The following is a 7,371-nucleotide window of genomic DNA, read 5'->3' on the forward strand; positions in this document are numbered from 1 at the left end:
AGGAGATAGCTATATTTAGGCTGGCTTGCCCTTCCTTCAGTTTCTGCTCCATAGTTAATCTCTGCAACACCCTTTACAATAGCCACAATAATAGAAAATAGCTTGATGTAACTCTAACCAAGCAAGTGAAAGATCTGTATAACAACTTCACTTCCCAGAAGAAAGAATTTGAAGAAGATATCAGAAGATGGTAAGATCTTCCATGCTTATGGGACGGTAGGTTTAACATAGTGAAAATTCCCATCTTACCAAAAGCAATTACAGATTCAATAAAATTCTTATGGAAATTTCAGTACATTTTTACAGACCTTGAAAGCACAATTCTAGCCTTCATATGGAAGAATAAAAAGCCCAGGATAGTCAAAAAAGTCCTACATAATAAAAGAACCTATAGAGCCATCATAATCCGTGATTTCAAGGTATACTACTAAGCAATAGTGATAAAAACTCCATAGTATTAATACAGAAACAGACAAGGTGATCAATGGAATAAATTTGATTCTCAGAAATAGACCCACATATCAAAGGACACTTGATATTTGACCAAGAAGCCAAATCTATAAAATGGGAAAAAGAAAACATCTTCAACAGATTGTGCTCCTCTAACTGGATGTCAGCACATAGAAGAATACAAATTCATCCATATTCATTACCCTGCACAATACTCAAGTTCAAGTGGAACAAGGACCTTAACATAAACCTTGATACACTAAATCTAATAGAAGAGAAAGTGGGAAAGATCCTTGAACATATTGGTACAGGAGACAATTTCCTTTTTTTTTAATTCATTTTTTACACTCCATATTCCATTCCTCTCACCATCCATGCTCTGACTGCTCTACATCTCACACCTCCTTTCCATATCCTTCAAGGAGACAATTTCTTAAACAGAACACCAATAACTCAGGGTTTATGATCAACAATTGATAAATGGGGTCTCATGAAACTGCAAAGATTCTGCAAGGTAAAGGACATTTATTGCCAATAGGACAAAACAACAGCCTACATATTAGAAAAATATCCTTACCAGCCCTAAATCCAAAGAAAGCTAATGTCTAAAACATATAAATAACACATGAACTTAGAATCCAACATAGCAAATAATCCCATTAAAAAAATGAAATACAGAGCTAAACAGAAAATTCTCAAGAGAAGAATTATTTTTTATTGGTTATTTTATTTATTAACATTTAAAATATTATCCTCATCTTGGTTTCTCCTCTGCGAACCCATATCCCATCCCCTCTGCTAGTATGAGGGTGGTCCCTCAACCTCCCACCCACTCCTTTTTCACCACCTGAGCATTCCCCTATGCTAGGACATCAAACTTCCACAGGACCAAGTGCCTCCCCTCCCATTGATGGCAGATAAGGCAATCCTCTGTTACATATGCAGCTGGAGCTATAGTTCCCTTTTGGTTGGTCGTTTATTCTCTGGGAGTTCTGGGGAGTCTGGTAGGTTGATACTGTTGTTCTTACTATGGAGGTTGCAAACTCCTTCAGCTCCTTCAGTCCTTCCCTTAACTCATCCATTTGGGTCCTCGTGCTCAGTCAGATGATTGGCTGGGATCATCCTCATCTGTATTGGTCAGGCTCTGGCAGAGCCTCTCAGTGGAAAGTTATATCAGGCTCCTGTCAGCAAGCAGGACATCTTCCCTGTTTCCCCCACATCTGATCCTGTTCCTTTTTCCCTCTCCTTCACCTCTCCCTCCCAGGTCCCTCCCCTTCTACCTCTGTGATTATTTTGTTCCCCCTTCTAAGTAAGATTGAAGCATCCACACTTTCGTCTTCCTTCTTCTTTAGCTTCATATGGCCTATGAGTTGTATCCTGAGTATTGTGTGCTTTTGTCCTAATATCCACTGAGCATATATACCATGTGTGTTCTTTTGTGACTTAAGCTACCTCACTTAGGATGGTATCTTCTAGTTCCATCCATTTACTTGTTAATTTCATGAAGTCATTGTCTTTAATTGCTGAGTATTACTCCATTGTATAAATTTACCTCATTTTCTGTATCCATTCCTCTGTTGAGGCACATCTGTGTTCTTTTCTGCTTCTGGCTATTATAAAAAAGGCTGCTATGAACATAATGGAAAGTTCCTTGTTATATGTGGAGAATCTTTTGAGTATATGTCCAGGAGTAGTATAGCTGGGTCCTTAGGTAGGAGAGGAATTTTTAATGGCCAAGAAGCATTTAAAGAAATGATCACCATCTTTGTGATCAGGAAAATAGAAATCAAAATGATCCTGAGATTTGAATTTACACAAATAGAAATGGCTAAGATCAAAATCCCAAGGGATAGTACATACTGCTGAGAATGTGGAGAAATGGGAACACCCTTCTGTTGCTGGTAGGACTGCAAATGTTTATAACACCCTGGAAATCAATCTGGTCATCTCTTTAAAAATTGAAAAAAAAACTTATACCTAAAAACCCAGCTATATCACTCCAAAATATGCTCTACCATACCCCAAGGACACGTGCTCCACTATGTTTATAGCAGCTTTATTCATAATACCCTGAAACTTGAAACAATACATTTATCCTTCAACTGGATAACGGATACAGAAAATGTGGTTTATTTGCACAATGGAATACTATTCAGCTACTAAAAATGAGGACATCATGAATTTTTCAGGCAAATGGATGGGACTAGACTATTTAATCCTGAGTGAGATATTCCAAACCCAAAAGGACTAGTGTGGCATGTGCTCACTGATAAATGGATACTATCAAAAGCTTATAGAATATACATGATAGATCCCACAAACTCAAAGAAGTTAAACAAGAAGGAAGTTCCAAGAGAGAAAGCATGCATCACACTATAAAAGGAGGAACAAAAAAAGTCATAGGAGGAAGATGGAGGGAGGGAACTGGGTTGGACAGGGGTACACGAGGGAAAGGGGGAATCAGATGTTAGAAAAGACAGGAAAGAGGCTCAGAAGACCAAGAGAAGGAATGGAAATCTGTAGCTACATGGATTGTGGGGCTGGGGAAAATCTTTAGGAAGCCCTAGACACCTGGGATGTAGAAGGCTTCCAGGAGTCAATGTAGATGATCTTAACTGAGATGTCTAACAGTGGGGATATCATGCCTGAAAAGAACACCCCCTGTAGCCAGTCAGAACCCCCAGTTGACCGACTCAACCACAAAAATTTCTACCCCAAATTTGTCCTGGCAAAAAGAAATGCAGGGACAATGAAGGAACGGAGATGCAGGAGTGGCCAACCAATAGCCAGGTCAACTTGAAACCCATCTCATGGGCAAGAACCAATCCCTGACACTATTAATGGAACTGTGTTAGGCTTTCAGACAGGACCCTCCCATAACTGTCCTCTGAGAAGCTCTTCCCAGCAGCTGAATGAAACTGGTGCAGATACTCATAGGCAAACATTAGATATGGAATGGGACTCCCAGGTAAGTGTTATGGAAAGGAATGAAGGCTGTTAGAGGAATTGGAATCCCAAAGGATGACCAACAAAGCCAACTACCTTGGATGACTGGGACTTCTCAGAGACTGAGCCACCAACCAATGAATATACATTGGCTAGAATGAGGCCCCCAGAATATATGCAACAGATATGCAACTCAGTTCTCAGGTTAGTCTCCTAACAACTGGAACAGAGACTTTCCATAAAGCAGTTGCCTGACTGTCTTATCAGTCCCCTAACAGGATTGCCTTGTCTGGCCTCAGTGGGAGAAGATGTGTCTAATCTGACACATGCTTGATGTGCCAGGGTGGGGTGATATGGGAGGAGACAATCTCACAGAGGAGAAGGGAAGGAGGAAGGGGGAAAGGACTCTGTGGTTGGGGACCAGGAGTAGGGTCCATATTAGGAATATAAATAAACAAATACATAAATAAGAGTATATCTGAGTTAAATAAGATACTAAAATATATTGTTTATTGTTGTTAGAATTTAAAATACTATCTTCTCTGTCTCTGACATTGCTTTCTTAGCTCTCCTTCTTATAGTTTTCCTTGTGTAGATTTTTTCTCTTTTAACTTTCACATCTATTTTTAATCCTAAAGACATGAAAAGAAAGACCATAGCCTCAAATCATGAAGCAGAAATTAATTAGAGCAAGCTTTTAAAAAAATGTGAGTACATAGCTGCCTCTCCCTGAGTTCCTGTTTGAGATGTGTATATGAGATATTAGGAAGATGAGATTTTTGAAAACTCAGTGTTAAGGGTTTCCAAATGGGAAATTTGGCAGAGCAAAATAGGTGGGATTATATGAGCAGAATATAAGTTTAACAATTTAGGCATAATGACCTCCTGAAACAAAAACATGGTTGCAAGGAAGTGGCAATAACAAGTAAGCCATAGCAACTCATTGGAAACAAGGTAGGGTTGCAAGATGATTATTAACTTTTTGAAACAAAGACATAGATTTTTCTCTCCAGTGACTGTCTAAGGCAGGACTAGACAGAAGCACACAGGTCTCAGAAGAGATGGAGCAGCTGAGACAAGGTCTTTCATGCCTCCATGTGCAAACAAGAGGTAGAGTTGTTCTGCAGCCCTCTGTGCACAATTCCTGCCAGGAGAGAGCTTGTCTCCAGGGAACACTCTGATCCCTGGACTCAGGTAAGATCTCCATTTTCTCTCCAGTGACTGTCTAAGTTGGATCAGCCAGGAACACACAGGCTGAAGAAGAGACACAGCAGCTGGGACAGGGTCCTTCCTGCCTCCATCAGCACCCAGGAGTTGGGGTTGTTCTGTAATCCCTCTCTGCAAGCATCTTGACAAGAAAGAGATGGTTTTCCAGGATTGCTGATACAAGTTTAAAGACACACAGGAAGAACAAGCTCCAGCCAGAGACACCAAGAACTTCTAACACCAGAGATTACCAAATGGTGAAAGGCAAGTGCAAGAAACCAACAGAAACCAAGACTCCTTGGCATCATCAGAACCCAGTACAACCAACACAAGTCCTGGATACAAAACAAACAAACAAACAAACAGAACAGGAAACCAAAATTCGGATTTAAAATTATATTTCATTATGCTGGTAGAGGATTTTAAGAAGGACATAAATAACTCCCTTAAAGAAAAACAGGAGAACACAGGTAAACAGGTAGAAGCCCTTAAAGAGGTAACAAAAAATCCCTTAAAGAGTTACAGGAAAACACAACCAAACAGGTGAAGGAATTGAACAAAACCATCCAGGTTCTAACAATGGATGTAGAAACAGGTAAAAAATCACAAAGATCTGTGTAGCAAAAACATCAAGTCTCTGAAGAAGGAAATTGAAGAAGATCTCAGAAGATGGAAAGATCTCCCATGCTCATGGATTGGCAGGACTAATATAGTAAAAATGGCCATCTTATCGAAGGCAATCTACAGATTCAATGCAATCCCCATCAAAATTCCAACTTAATTCATCACAGACTTAGAAAGAGAAATTTGCAGATTCATCTGGAATAACAAAAAAACCCAGGATAGCCAAAACTATTCTCAACAATAAATGAACGTCTGGTGGAATCACCATCCTAGAACTTAAGCTACAAAGCAATTGTGATAAAAACTGTATGGTATTGGTACAGTGACAGAAAGGTAGATCACTGGAATAGAATTGAAGACCCAGAAATAAACCCACAAACTTATGGCCACTTGATAATTGACAAAGGAGCTAAAACCATCCAGTGGAAAAAAGACAGCATTTTCAGCAAATGGTGCTGGCTCAACTGACGGTTAGCATGTAGAAGAATGCAAATCGATCCATTCTTATCTCCTTGTATAAAGTTCAAGTCCAAGTGGATCAAGGACCTCCACATAAAACCAGATACACTTAAACTAATAGAAAAGAAGGAGCCTCGAGCACATAGGCACAGGAGAAAATTTCCTGAACAGAACGCCAATAGCTTATGCTCTAAGATCAAGAATCAACAAATGGGACCTCATAAAATTGCAAAGCTTCTGTAAGGCAAAGACACTGTCAATAGGACAAAATGGCAACCAACAAATTGGGAAAATATCTTTATGAATCCTTTATCAGACACAGGGCTAATTTTCAATGTATAAAAAGAACTCAAGAAGTTAGACTCCAGAGAATCAAATAACCCTATTAAAAGATGGGGTACAGAGCTAAACAAAGAATCCTCAACTGATGAATACCAAATAGCTGAGAAGCACCTAAAGAAATATTCAACATCCTTAGTCATCAGGGAAATGCAAATCAAAACAACCCTGAGATTTCACCTCACACCAGTCAGAGTGGCTAGGATAAAAAACTCAGGTGACAGCAGATGCTGGAGAGGTTGTGGAGAAAGAGGAACATTATTTCATTGCTGTTGGGATTGTAAACTGATATAACCACTCTGGAAATCAGTTTGGTGGTTCTTCCGGAAATTGAACATAGTACTACCAGAGGATCCAGCTATACCACTTCTGGGCATATACCCAGAAGATGCTCCAACATGTAATAAGGACACATGCTCCACTGTATTCATAGCAGCCTTATTTATAATAGCCAGAAACTAGAAACAACACAGATGTCCTTCAACAGAGGAATGGATACAGAAAATGTGGTACATCTGCACAATGGAGTATTACTCAGCTATTAAAAACAATGAATTCATGAAAATTTGGGGGGAAATGGATGGACTTGGAGAATACCATCCTGAGTGAGGTAACAAAAGAACACATATGGTACGCACTCTCTGATAAGTGAATATTAGCCCAGAAGATCGGAACACACAAAGTACAAATCACAAACCATGAGAAACTCAAAAATAAGGAAGACCAAAGTGTGGATACTTCGTTCCTTCTTAAAAGGGGTAACAAAATATTCATGGAAGGAGTTGTAGAGACTAACTATGGATCAGAGACTAAAAGAAGGACAATCCAGATACTGATCCACCTAGGAGTCCTTCCCATATTCAATCACCAAACCCAGACACTATTGTGGATGCTAGCAAGTGTTGGATGACATGAGCCTGATGTAGCTCTCTCCTGAGAGGTTCTGACAGTACCCGACTAATACATAAGTAGAGGATCACAGCCATCCATTGTACTGAGTACAGGGTCTCCAATGAAGGTGCTAGAGAAAGGACTCAAGGAGCTGAAGGGTTTGCAGCCCCTTAGGACGAACAGCAATATGAACTAACTAGTACTCTCAGAGCTCCCAGAGACTAAAACTGCAACCAAAGAGTACACATGGGGGGCTTCATGGCTCCAGCCGTATGTGTATAGAAGAGCATGGCCAAGTCCGTTATCAATGGGAGGAAAGGACCTTGGTCCTGTGATGGTTCTATGCCCCAGTATAGGGGAATGCCAGGGCCAGTAAGCAGGAAGGGGTGGGATGCTGAGCAGGGGAAGGGAGGAGAGAATAGAGGTTTGTTTTAGTTTTTTATTTCTTTTCTTTTC

Source organism: Mastomys coucha, chromosome X (genome assembly GCF_008632895.1).
Source record: "Mastomys coucha isolate ucsf_1 chromosome X, UCSF_Mcou_1, whole genome shotgun sequence".
NCBI classification, from domain to species: domain Eukaryota; kingdom Metazoa; phylum Chordata; class Mammalia; order Rodentia; family Muridae; genus Mastomys; species Mastomys coucha.